Here is a 14,545-nt window from a genome sequence, read left to right as displayed (position 1 = left end):
AGGAGACCTGGCTGTATTCACTTAATACACCCTGACTCTAGGGGTGGTAGTCAGCGTCAATACTCGCTGAGCTTCCCAGAACCCCCATTTGATTTATTAACTGATCTGATTCAGAAAATTATTTAAAGGTAACACTGCGGTTTGAACAGGTTTATATACAGTGAGGAAAATAAGTATTTGAACACCCTGCTATTTTGCAAGTTCTCCCACTTGGAAATCATGGAGGGGTCTGAAATTGTCATCGTAGGTGCATGTCCACTGTGAGAGACATAATCTAAAAAACAAAATCCAGAAATCACAATGTATGATTTTTTAACTATTTATTTGTATGATACAGCTGCAAATAAGTATTTGAACACCTGTCTATCAGCTAGAATTCTGACCCTCAAAGACCTGTTAGTCTGCCTTTAAAATGTCCACCTCCACTCCATTTATTATCCTAAATTAGATGAACCTGTTTGAGGTCGTTAGCTGCATAAAGACACCTGTCCACCCCATCCAATCAGAAAGAATCCAACTACTAACATGGCCAAGACCAAAGAGCTGTCCAAAGACACTAGAGACAAAATTGTACACCTCCACAAGGCTGGAAAGGGCTACGGGGAAATTGCCAAGCAGCTTGGTGAAAAAAGGTCCACTGTTGGAGCAATCATTAGAAAATGGAAGAAGCTAAACATGACTGTCAATCTCCCTCGGACTGGGGCTCCGTGCAAGATCTCACCTCGTGGGGTCTCAATGATCCTAAGAAAGGTGAGAAATCAGCCCAGAATACACGGGAGGAGCTGGTCAATGACCTGAAAAGAGCTGGGACCACCGTTTCCAAGGTTACTGTTGGTAATACACTAAGACGTCACGGTTTGAAATCATGCATGGCACGGAAGGTTCCCCTGCTTAAACCAGCACATGTCAAGGCCCGTCTTTAGTTTCCAATGACCATTTGGATGATCCAGAGGAGTCATGGGAGAAAGTCATGTGGTCAGATGAGACCAAAATATAACTTTTTGGTCATAATTCCACTAACCGTGTTTGGAGGAAGAAGAATGATGAGTACCATCCCAAGAACACCATCCCTACTGTGAAGCATGGGGGTGGTAGCATCATGCTTTGGGGGTGTTTTTCTGCACATGGGACAGAGCGACTGCACTGTATTAAGGAGAGGATGACCGGGGCCATGTATTGCGAGATTTTGGGGAACAACCTCCTTCCCTCAGTTAGAGCATTGAAGATGGGTCGAGGCTGGGTCTTCCAACATGACAATGACCCAAAGCACACAGCCAGGATAACCAAGGAGTGGCTCTGTAAGAAGCATATCAAGGTTCTGGCGTGGCCTAGCCAGTCTCCAGACCTAAACCCAATAGAGAATCTTTGGAGGGAGCTCAAACTCCGTGTTTCTCAGCGACAGCCCAGAAACCTGACTGATCTAGAGAAGATCTGTGTGGAGGAGTGGGCCAAAATCCCTCCTGCAGTGTGTGCAAACCTGGTGAAAAACTACAGGAAACGTTTGACCTCTGTAATTGCAAACAAAGGCTAATGTACCAAATATTAACATTGATTTTCTCAGGTGTTCAAATACTTATTTGCAGCTGTATCATACAAATAAATAGTTAAAAAATCATACATTGTGATTTCTGGATTTTTTTTTTTAGATTATGTGTCTCACAGTGGACATGCACCTACGATGACAATTTCAGAACCCTCCATGATTTCTAAGTGGGAGAACTTGCAAAATAGCAGGGTGTTCAAATACTTATTTTCCTCACTGTAGTCATTTAAAAGACAAACAGTGCTTTCAGATCATTGGGAGAGGTCTAAGTTTGTAGGTGAGACATATACTGTACTCAAATCCTTTAGGATTGGAAAATGACTAAAGGCTTACATCTCTATTGATTTATTTAGAGGAATCCTGTAAATGCTTGTCAGTGCTGCCTAGCCTGACGACACCTCAATTAGCTCTTTAATCAGCACTGAAGCCTGACCTCCGCTATCTTTAGCCTGTAATGATGAGATTTCTGAGAGTTAGACTGGTTTTAGTCAGTGTTCTTGCTTTACTTCCTGATACCGTTCCAAAATCAACACTCTGCTGTGCCAAGAGTCCAAAGGAAAGAGTGAGACATTTAACCACAATTTTACTCTCACTCAAAGGAAAATCACATTTATGTTTTAGTGATACAGTATATATTTTTTGCACATTATTCACATACTGTTTACAAACTGAGCCCAACACGGACGGATTACCGACCGGCCAATGGGGCCAGTGCCCAGGGGCCCTTGACTACCGAGGGGGCCCTGGGCTTAAAGGTTGCGACATCTAGTTTGGTGATTCCCCCCGCTGTAAAACCCTTTTGGGCATGAACAACGAACACCCTACCACCCCCAATGTGCCACCCACCACCCTCCCGCACAACAACTTTTGGGCAGGAAAACAAAACCCCCGAAAACAACAATTGGAGGCGGGTCCTTGGAGGAAATTGGCCCCAGGGCCTTTGCAAATCATAATCTGCCCTGGAGCCCAGTAGTAAATGGAAAGCAAGTTTTGTTTCAGCGTAATGTGTGGACAATTTGGCAACATTAATGCTGGGTGTTATGGGTGGTTTCCAGGGCATTGCTCTGCAGTTGCTAAGGTATTCTGAGTGATTGTTAGGGTGTTGCTGTGTGGTTACTAGTGTGTTCTGAGTGGTTGCTACACCTTTGCTTGCTGGCCTAAGTCAAAATAAATTGTCCCCAAGTCTCTATTAGGCTTTTCACATTATAACACACACTTAACCCTTGGTTATCTCCCTCTTAAGATCACTTAAACCCCGGGTTAACCCCGGGTTGCACTGTTTCACGCTTGCAATTTTGAAAAGGAGTAAGCACCGTTTTTAACCCTGGGTTCCCCTTCTGTCACTCACTCGATGTTTTGTCGATGTAGTGACACTATGGGTAGCTCTTGGGAGCCTGATTCACCTTCAGATCTTTGAGAAAATGCCAATGAGTAATTGGCAAGTTGAATTTGCATGCCACTCCCCCTGACATACGGGCATAAAAGGGAGACCGGTGTGCAGATTCATTCAGACTTTTTCTTCGGAGCTGAGCGGTTGTATTGACAGCATGCTGAATACCACCGTCTTCGGGTGTGGCAGCCCAGTCCGAGGCCGACGCGGAGCTCATCCCGTTAGTGTTGGGCTTGAACATTCCACCCATCCCTCAACAGTCACGGCTTGATGACTGGTTCCTGTGTTCGGTGCGCTGCTCACTGCCACGCCCCCACCCCCCAGTCCCATTGTTCCCGGAAGTGCATGACTAGCTGACGCAGTCGTGGAGGGCACCTTTTACTGCCCGAACGCGATCCTTTGGCTCATCCGCTCTCACTACCCTTGATGGGGGGACGGCCAAGGGTTATGCCACGATACCTCAGGTAGACAAAGTGATCGCGGAACACCTGTGCCCGCTGAGTGCTACCACCTGGCCGAGTCGCCCAGCACTACCCTTCCGAGCCTGTAGAGCAACGTCGATACTGATGATAAAAGCCTACAGCACTGCTGGGAAGGCCGCTTCCGCCCTTCACACCATGGCCCTTCTCCAGTCACATCAGGCCAAGGCTCTGAAAGAGCTACACAAGGGTAGTTCTGATTCCGGTGTGTTATAAGAACTGCACTCGGCTACTGACCTCGCCCTCAGAGCGACAAAGGTCACCGCATGCACACTCGGGCAGACGATGTCCACGCTTGTGGTCCAGGAGCGCCACTTGTGGCTGAAACTGGTTGAGATGAGGGTCAACCTGGTCGTCATTTTTCCAGATCGGCCTCTTCGGCGACACTGTTGAGGACTTTGCCCAGCAGTTCTCGGTGGTGAAACAGCAATTGGAGGCGATCCAGCACATGGTGCAGCTTAAGAGTGCGCCCCCCTGCGGCGACCCAAACCCACGCGGCCCCGCCCCAGCCCAGTTCTCGGCCCCTGGCATAAAGCCCACCACAGGAGAGGCCCACCCTGCTTCTCGGCCGGCTCCCAAGAAGACCCCCAAGAGTATCAGTACAGGGTTCTCCCCTTCGGGTTGTCCCTGTCTCCGTACTGTCCCTCTCAGACCTGGTTCTTGGACCTCACACTCCTCATGACAGCTCCTCCCTGGCGAATTCCCCTGAGGAAGGACCTTCTTTCTCAGGGATGGGGCACTCTCTGGCACCCACGCCCAGACTTCTGGAATCTCCATGTCTGGTCCCTGAATGGGACGCGGCAGACCTAACGGGTCTAGTCCCTGAAGTGGCGTATCTGCGCTAGGTGGTGTTCTTCCCATGGCGAATAATGCCTAGAGTTCGGTCCAGATAACTTTCACGTGATCCTGAGACCCCGACCCGACTTGGGATATGTGCCCAAGGTTCTCACGACCCCTTTAAGGGATCAGGTGGTGAAACAGCAAACGCTGCCCCTGGAGGAGGCAGACCCAGCTTTATCATTGCTGTGTCCGGTGCATACTTTGCGCATTTACTTGGACCACACGCAGAGCTTTAGACACTCTGAGCAGCTCTTTGTCTGCTTTGGCGGACAGCGGAAAGGGAACGCTGTCTCCAAACAGAGGCTTGCCCACTGGATTGTGGAAACCCCTATTATACCCGTATGTCGGGGGAGTGGCATGCAAATTTGACTCACCAATTTCTCATTGGCCTTTTCTCAAAGATCTGAAGGCTCCCAAAAGCGAGCCCTTGTGTCACTACATCGACACAATGTCTCGTTCCCTCCATCAGGGAACGGAGGTTACGACAGTAAACGAGACGTTATGAAGCCCTGCTCCAGAGAAGATGCTGCTAACCACAAATTGTTGTGCCAAAGGTATGCAGTGTGAATTATTAACCCAAGGTAAATTATGAACAGTGTGAAACATGAAATAAGATAACCCAGGATTGGGGCTTTTTGGTCTGTTTTATCGTCCACCAGGTGAAAACCGTAAACTGGATTGCTTAGAAAAGTAATAGAAAAGTAATACATCTCTCCGAGGATGGATTAAGGACTGAGAGGCCCATGGGCCGGTACACATGGAGGCCCCCATGACATGAATATGTTCACCTTTCTGCATCCTACGCTGCAGGATGCTTGGCAGATTTGATTGGATTTTTCAAATCGGAAGAAAAGTTTGTGGCAATGTCTGACACAACCCGTTATATGTACTTTTTAATTATAAACCGAACCAAAAATGTGTTATTAATAGTGATATGCATGCCGCCTGTATTCAAATACCAAAATCACTATTCAGTTATTCTGCTTACATGTAAGGTCTTCAACCAGATCTGAGTCTGACATTACCAAACAAACTTTCCCATTTTTGGTCCGTCTGCGCTGTTTTTAAAATGTTTTTCTATGTAAACAGGCACTGGACGGACGTCTTGAATCGTTGCGCTGCACCACAACTTGGGACCGTTGCATTTTTTAGACACTCTATTAAGTTTCAAAGAACTTTAAGATTTATTAAACTTACAATTTGTTGTGCAGGACCGTCAAACTTAAAAATAATTTCAATATTTATTAATGCATCTCAAGACACCTGTCTTCTGTTTCACCAATTCTTGCTCTGCATCAAGTTTATTCAGCACTGGTGTGACAAATCAACATTTACGACGAAGTTCAGGTTGCAAAGAGGACTTACGTGACTGTTACACATGATTCCAGATTGTTTTCACCTAGCAAAGTTTCAACAATTTGCTACATTGAGCAATGATTAATGGTGAGTGTCTTTCCCACTTTTACTCTGGTGTGCAAACAATATTTACACAAGTTAAATGCTGAATTATTTAAACATCAAAGCATCCCAAAGAAGTCCTATAAATCATAGCATTCGCTGCCTCATGGAAAGTGAACCTGCCTGGGCAGAATTATGCATTTTCCATTGTTAAAGAATAGGCCTACTATGTTGCAGGCCGTGGAATCTATGTATTGTGCTATTTAGGCTCATAGCTCACTGTGTTTATTCCCTGCTATCTGAGATTGTGTTTGACGCATCTATGGCAATAAACCTTCTTTATTACTCCCGACAAATATCACATTAACCATTCGTGAACTCTCGCGGTTAACCAAATATTACAAACGTTTACTGTGCACATATTTAGGGTATTAAGGCACCTTTCTCTTTATCGTTAAACATGAAATGCATGTAGGACTTAAACATTTTAAAGTCCTCTATGCTGTTGCATTAATTCTGTCGCTTATATGAAATTAAACCATCAGCTTTTTAGACAGCCAGGGGAAACTACACCTTATCTTTGTGTTTGGAAGCATTTTGTAAATCAGACGCTGTTCTCTGTAGTCCTTCAAATATATGTGCAGTATCTGTGAGACGCAGATTCCCTGAGCGCACACTCGAGTGACTGTGCTCGCGCTGCTGTCGTCCAGCACGCATTCGGCTGAACAAATGGTACTTTACATAAGGCTTACATTAACATGGATTTATAGACATCTCAAAATAAATAAAATATTTATTTAGAGCTTGGGGCCCTTTGGGTTTAGAGGCCCCTGGTTAATGTCCCAATCGACCCGGTGATTAATCCGTCCCTGCATCTCTTCTCATAAGTTTATTACCTTGTCAAAGCCTCTAACAATAAGTATGACAATAAGCAGTAACAGTGTTGCATACACTGTAGAAAACACTACTAATAACGAAGGGCAATCACATGGTCTTGCCATTCAATCTAATCAAACAAATTATATTAACATGAAACAAATAACAATCTTGAATAAAACTTGTAACATTGCCCATTTCTAGAGGCTATCAACGATTATACGTTTGCTGTTAGCACTAATGGTATTGCAGGGTTGTCTTGCCAAAAGTGGCGGACTGTGGCATTTAGACCTGGGACTGTGTCCAGTGCCACTAACAGCAGGGATTGCAGCAGCTTTTCCAAATAAACCCTGGCGTCTACCCCTCACCGTCCAACCTTAGAACACAAACACAAAACGCTACACAGAGACACACAGTCACTGCAAATGTATAAAGCTTAGAGAGTTTAAAAATGGCATGCACACATGAACACAGTTTCATTAGAGGTGTGGGAAAAATCGATGTATGAAAGTAAGAAAAAAGACTACATTTTTCAATAGCAAAGATGTCCATACAGAAAGACTGCAGGGTTTTTTGCCTAATGATAAACATGCTGGAACCAAATGATCATAAGTGAGTAAAATATAAGTGAATAAAAGTGTGCAAAAGATATATATACTGTATATTACAGTTTTGAATTGCAATACACTACAAATTTATAATAAATAATATGTTCAAATCGCAACCCAGATTTTTATATCGACATTAAAGCACAAAACAAGATTTGATGACAAAAGCCAGTGTAATATGTCGAGGCAACGCCCATGAGTGTGCGCGCGTGTGTGAGGTGGCCCATTAATTATCCACTCCCTGTTCTGCATTAGGTCCTGATTTATAGGTCTGTTATTATCTAATCCTACAGCACGTGTCCCTCTGTAATGGTAAAAAGAGGGATTACATCCTTATTGTGGTCACATCATGCACCTTGAGTGCTTCTTTCTGCCATCAGTTTTACAGAAGGGAATTGGACCTGTTCCACAGCTGACACAAGGGCTCCTACACACAATGACAGGCAGAGATAAATCAAGTCACCCACCAGAAGACAGTCAGAGAGGCCCACTGACTCAGCAGGACACCTAGTGTCGTCCAGACATGACAGTATTGGAGACAGCACCCCTACTGCTATAAGGATGCCTGTAACTGTGATACCCAATCTACAGGGATAATTCACCAAGAAATTCAAATAATGTCTTCATTTACTCACCCTCATGTATTCCTTTTGTATTCCTTGAGGGAATACAAAAGGAATTATTTTTCAGAATGTCCTGACTGCTGTTTTTCCTATGAGGAAAGTGAATGGGGACTGGGGCTGTCCAGCTCCAAAAGGACAAAACGTTATCATAAAAGTCACATTTGGATCGCATTTGGTCCATTTGGAATTGTTGCGTTCACTCAAGAAATAACTCTTTGGTTGATCTTGATTCAGTCATGGATGCTGGTTTCACATGTTTGAAATGAGTTTTTTTAAGTTACAATTACCATGTAATTTCAACTTAAATACTTCAAGTGGAGGAAGCGTATCTTAAACAAGTAAAAAAAAAAAACTCTAATTAATCTCTTTTAGTGATATGATAGCTACTGCCAGGACATTTTAACAAGCTAAACATGTGCATGCATGCTGGTGGGATGCACTACTGAGTACAATTTGGTCACTAAGCCATAGTTATCACAATGGATGCTCATTGGATAAAAGAAAATATAGAGTACTTAATATGGATTGGTCCTCAACCAGTCTCAAGCTCCACTCTTTACCATGATGGTAACCCTCAAAACTCCAACATAACGGAAATCCTTCTAAATCTCAACATAACAAAACATTAAAAAGTAACAAGTATCCACCTTTACAATCATCTTGCACAAACACACATAAAATAACACTTAATTTGAACATTTACTCTCCCTCTACTCTCCCACGCAAACTAAATAAACAAATATTCATGTTGTCCCAACACAAATGGATTAAGTAAAGACAACAAGTCACTTGTCATCTTATTGCAATTAAAACATCAATGTAGTTCATTAAGAGTGCTTTAACTGTTCTGAGACCAGTTTCCTTACAAGGTCTATTCATGCAAAAACACTGATGGTTAAAGGGATAGTTCACCCAAAAATGAAAAGTCTCTCATCATTTACTCACCCTCATCCCATCCCATTCTTCTGTTGAACACAAGTGAAGATTTTTAGACAAATATTTCAGCTCTGTAGATCCTCACAATGCAAGTGAATGGTGGCCAGAACTCAGAATGTCAAAAAAGCACATAAAGGCAGTATAAAAGAAATCCATAAGACTCCAATGGTTTAATCCATGTCTTCAGAAGAGACATGATAGGTGTTTGAGAGAAACAGATCAATATTTAAGTCATTTTTAATGTAAATCTCCACCTTTGACCAGCCCCAACCACTAGGTGGCTGAATTTGAAATTCACTTATACACCAAAATGTGGAAGTGAAAATTTACAGTAAAAAATGGCTTAAATATTGATCTGTTTCTCACCCACACCTATCATGTCACTTCAGATGACATTGATTTAACCACTGGAGTCTTATGGATTACTTTTATGCTGCCTTTATGTGCTTTTTGATCACAATTCACTTTCATTGAATGGACCTACAGAGCTGAGATATTCATCTAAATGTCTTCGTTTGTGTTCTGCAGAAGAAAGAAAGGCATACACATCTGGTATGGCATGAGGGTGAGTAAATGATGAGTGAATTTTCATTTTTGTGTGAACTATCCCTTTAAGCCATTAACTGAGTTGGCAGCAAGACTTAGCAATTGAATGCAGCCAAATACTTCAACCAATATCATTTTTGGAGCTGGACAACCCCAGTTCACATCCACTTTCATTGTATGGAAAAGAGCAGCCTTGAAATTCTGCAAAACATCTCCTTTTGTGTCCCACAGCAGAAAGAAAGTTATATGGGATTTGAACAACATGAAGGTGAGTCATTCTTGAGCAATGTTTTCAAAGCCTATGTTCAAAAAGTATATACTGTTGTATTGTTGTATGAAAAACTAACCTTTTATTTGTGGAAACATGATTACCATCTGATATCAATGGTCGTTTTAAGGTAATCACATATCTGTTTCCTGTTGGTAAAATACTGCTGTTACAAACTTTGCCTACACTACTGTTGAGGTTTTTGGGGGGTAATGAATAATTCTGATGTCACACTGATGAAGTGTATGGAGTCCAATATCACATGACACACTGAATGACACACAAGTAGAAGTATGAAATCGGTCATAGTAAAAGCAAATGGTCTCCAGGGGCAGGTCTGTATGCCCCGCTCGCCTCATTCACCCACCCACCCAGAGCGCTCTGCGAGTCTGTTCCATTGTGTCCCTTTGGCACATGCGGCACTACAGCAAATTCAGGATGGAAATACTACTGCACATACTCACACACTGCAACCTCCTGAATATTAGAAGAGTAAATCTCTCAAAGACAGTAAAGTTTGGCTCTACTTAACCACAAATAAAATAAGAATTTCTAAAGGATACAAATTTTGGAATCAATCCCAAAGGATCCTAATGGGAATTTTCTTAAAGGACTTTAATATAACATTAAACATAAACGGGACTTTGTACAACACATAGTATACAATAGCACTATTACGAATGCCAAAGGACAAAATGCTCATTGAGGACACCAATAGGAATTAAAATAAATTATAAATAATAATTTTTCTGGATTTGAAAAATCCAATAGTCCACCATGTGATTTCCTTTAACTCTCCAGTAACAAGACACTAGTGCAATATAATACAAGTGTAGATCTAAAAAAAAGATGACACTATATCCAACAGACATCTAAGAATCAATAAAAAAAAATATTAATAAATAAAAATCCAGTAGTATCCAGTACAAATTTCTGACTATATGGCAAATCGTTTCCTATATATAACTTAAGTGTAAAACAAAAAACAAAGACTTAATTTTCATTAAACTATAATAGCCTAAAATAAATTACCGATCATGAGTGGCAAGAAATATATATTTTTTATAATAATAATTAATAAATCATTAATATTTTTTATAATAATAATTAATCATTTATATATATATATATATATATATATATATATATATATATATATATATATATTAGGGTCTGTCTCAAACCTTTAAAACCACCTGCCTGTTCACAATCATTCACCAAAATCTGTATCTATGATTTCAACAACATCTATAACTCACTAAACACTCACATAATAACATCACATACACGTTTACAACATTGTTTAAACATAAAAGTATACCGGTTTTGTACTTACCAGCGGTACAGTGCTGCTGTGTGTGAGTGGGTGTGGGTGGGTGTGGATGCTGCAGGATCGCGCTGCGCTCCGTGTCTTTGTCTGACGCTTCAGCTGCTCTGCCTGCACTCGCTTCCCTGCCGGCTCACTGCTGTCATAACGCCGCCCAGCACACGCCTACCGAGCACAGTAAACGCCTAGTGCTGCTTGTGCATTTATGTATCGTCAGCCTGTACTGCAGGCTGAAATATAGTGGTCTAGGAGTGCACAACACAACAACACGCAAATAAAAGCTAAAAAAAAAAACTGAAATAAGCCACGACACAAAAAATGAAGAGTCACAGCACAATGGATATAAACTACAACACAAAACATTAGGCCACAACAATTTGTCCTAAAGTAAAATGCCAATGCTATGGTTAGCTTAGCAGGTACAGGGTTCAACATAGACTCTGAGTCTTAGCAAACAAATTGTTGCTGTTGAACGAAGTTGCAAAGCTAGCTTTTGCAGTACTGGTGTATGACTATGAAAAGAGTGTAATTCACAAGCTGTGTCCCAAATGACGCTCTGTACACTGTGTATTTACCAAATACATTATGCATTCAACCATGTAGTTTAGTATCATCCCAAATGGAACACTTATTGTTGTTTTACTACACGGAAACATTCAATGTTTCAAACAATGTGTTGCCGGTAGCTTTAGCGCATTAGCAACCTCAGTTCAACACTTGCATCTCAAACAACGTATTCACACATCTCTGATCTTTTGCTTTGAAGTGTTTTTTTGACTGTAGAATGCTGTAGGTCAAGGGACAGTCATTCATTGCTTATTATACAGATCTATAATCCGTTTACTTTAAAGAGTCAAAGATTTGTAGATTAACCAAACAATAGTGTGATGTTAAAAATCAATAGTGTGATGTTAAAAAAGCTATGTCGCACTAACCCTAGCTGCAACGACAGTATTTGGGTCCTACATTTGGATTTCCACCAAGGCTAACACAGTCATTGATGCGGGGTTGGATTACATACTTATTCTGCTAATTTGTCACATCTATTAACAACATAGAGTCATATAGGCATGGGTAGCTCAGTGAGTATTGACACTGACTACCACCCCTGGAGTCGTGAGTTCGAATTCAGGGCATGCTGAGTGATTCCTGCCAGGTCTCCTAAGCAACCAACCGGTTGCTAGGGAGGGTAGAGTCACATGGGGTAACCTCCTCGTGGTCGGGATTAGGGGTTCTCCCTCTTAGTGGGGGCATGTGGTAAAAGTAGCCCGAGCCTGCCGTGCTGTGTGTCTCCACGGTGTCATGCACAACAAGCCACGTGATAAGATGCGCAGATTGACTGTCTCAGAAGCCGCGGCAACTGAGACTTGTCCTCTGCCACCTGGATTGAGGTGAGCAACCATACCACTATGAGGATGCAGTGTTGGGAGTAACTAATTAAAAGTAGCAATGCTACTAATTCAATTACATTTTAGTGTGTTAATGTTTTAATGTCAGTAGTGTGACTGTGCTGTAATTCAGCTGTTTTAAAACAAATAACAAGTTACCATTTTGAATAAGTAATGCTACATTGTGTCAAACGCTACATTGTATATAGCATTTGATTTAAAGTAGGATTTAAATATTTAAAGGATTTAAATATTGATCTGTTTCCCACCCACACCTATCATATCGCTTCTGAAGACATGGAATAAACCCCTGGAGTTTTATGGATTACTTTTAGGCTTACTTTATGTGATTTTTGGAGATTCAAAGTTCTGGCCACCATTCACTTGTATTGTGAGGACATAAATAGCTGTAATATTCTTCTAAAAATCTTTATTTGTGTCCAGCGGAAGAAAGAAAGTCAGACATTAATGACATGCATAAATAAATCATAAAAGTTGTGTAAAAACTTTGATTGCCACAACAGACAAAAAGAGCTTTTGCTGTCATTCATTGAGTATATGTTTTAGTTTATTTTCTTACGTTTTTATTTTTCGACTGGAATGCGTGACATGTCTAAATAATGAATGCTTGACTCGGATGTAGGAGCTTCCCAGGTGCAATGAAGGCATCGTAGAATTCCAAATATTACAATATTTCCGGCTCCACTTAAAGGCAGCATATACATTGTTCTCACATAACCTACCATATGACTACTGTATATTGCATATTGATGTCCAGTTATCATCTCATAAATACTTTATTATGTAATTGAATTATGGATAAAATGTGTCTTCAGTCTGATTAAATAAGGGGGGACAAATATTGTGGTTGACATTGCTGGTTGTATGTGTCACACTGAAAGTGGAAGGTCAAGTGGAGCACATTGTGTTGTGACATACAGAATCCAGAGCATTGCTCTGCTGTATACTGCACATTTTGGCAAATATAGTACAGTTGGTTATCTGGTATTCTGTGCACATTATACATTTTATACATAGCGAAAATAGTAAGAGTATGGTAGCATGCTATTCTGAACACACACAATGTTTGTGTGGATATGTGTGTGGTTGTTTCTCTTTGTGTGGTAGCTCTAGAGGAAGAAAACTTTTTGTGAGCAAAGCAACAAAAGAATGAGGTACTTTCTGATATAAAAGACTGTAAGAAGCCTGAAAAGCCACTGGAGCATACTATAAACATTTACGTCACACTCATTTCCTGTCTGCAACAATGCCAGAGGGAAATTGTGGGAAAACTAACCAAATTTGAATTCCTTGATCTAGTTTAGCCCCACGTTTGCACATTGGAGACCATTTACCTTAGTTAACGTCGCCAAACCTGTACTGGCTATATTTGAATTCCTTAATGTTGTGTTTGCATATTGGTCACTTTTCACCTCAGTCAGCAATGAGCAATCATGTGTTGGATCTTTCCAATAAACAATAGCAATAAACCTCTTTTCACCTGATTTTCAACATAAGATTGAGCTTGGTCGGCTTGAAACTTTTTGTGTAAGTCAAACCAGTCAAGTCAACCACTTCTGGTTATTGTAGCTGTACTAATGACTCAATTATGTATGCTTCTGTAATAGCCTGGCAATATTTATTTAGCCCGTGTAGCGATTGTGTCCCACTCTTTGTTTAAAAGCCTGGGTATAGTTCATTTTTGTGCATACTGGATTCGACCACATTGGCTTTCAAAGTATAATCGTTTGACCGTGAGCAAATATATATGCACAACGATGCGCACAAACGAGGGAGTTCTCTTGTCGGAAAGGCCACGCTGACTGTGCTGATGACAAAATTTGCTTCACTCATATTGTGTGCCGAGTGAGCAGCAATGTGGCCAACCAAAGTATACTTTGGCCTTAACTTTGGCCTTATCCTAATGAAAATATTCTTAGCGATGTCACCTAAAGAGACCTGGAGGACACAGGAGTTACATGGCCTAGTGTTTGGCACACATTTAGCGAAATATTGGACTGTAGTGCTCATATGGGTGGGGCAGGTTAAAATTTGGCTTGCAACATTTCCAAATGTTGTTCCACCCACTTCTCCCCTTCATTTCCTATACTTTCTCCTCTATACTATCAATAAAAATGGCAAAATTCTATTTAGGAAGGAGTAATTGTCAGTGAAACATCCTCCAAATTGACTTTCATTAGGCATATTTGGAGAATTAAGGAATGTATTTCAGTTTTTATGGCTATAATTCAAATTTTAAAACATTAAATAAAATATAATGAGCTTGCTTATCTTGGAACACTGTTGGGGGAGTCATATTAAA

General features: G+C 41.2%; 1 protein-coding gene across 1 annotated transcript in view; it reads right to left on the bottom strand.

Moving 5' to 3' along the window:
• Positions 1 to 10,953, bottom strand: part of LOC127638075 (neuronal migration protein doublecortin-like) — a 98,512-nt gene extending 87,559 nt beyond the window's left edge. The window contains exon 1 of the mRNA XM_052119417.1: positions 10,844 to 10,953. The gene's annotated coding sequence lies outside the window, so the exon portion shown is untranslated. The remainder of the gene's footprint in view (positions 1 to 10,843) is intronic.
• Positions 10,954 to 14,545: the final 3,592 nt, after the last annotated feature.

This window comes from Xyrauchen texanus, chromosome 4, assembly GCF_025860055.1.
Source record: "Xyrauchen texanus isolate HMW12.3.18 chromosome 4, RBS_HiC_50CHRs, whole genome shotgun sequence".
Taxonomy (NCBI): domain Eukaryota; kingdom Metazoa; phylum Chordata; class Actinopteri; order Cypriniformes; family Catostomidae; genus Xyrauchen; species Xyrauchen texanus.
The sequence above is the reverse complement of the archived record's forward strand: the minus strand, read 5'-3'. Positions and strand labels throughout refer to the sequence as shown.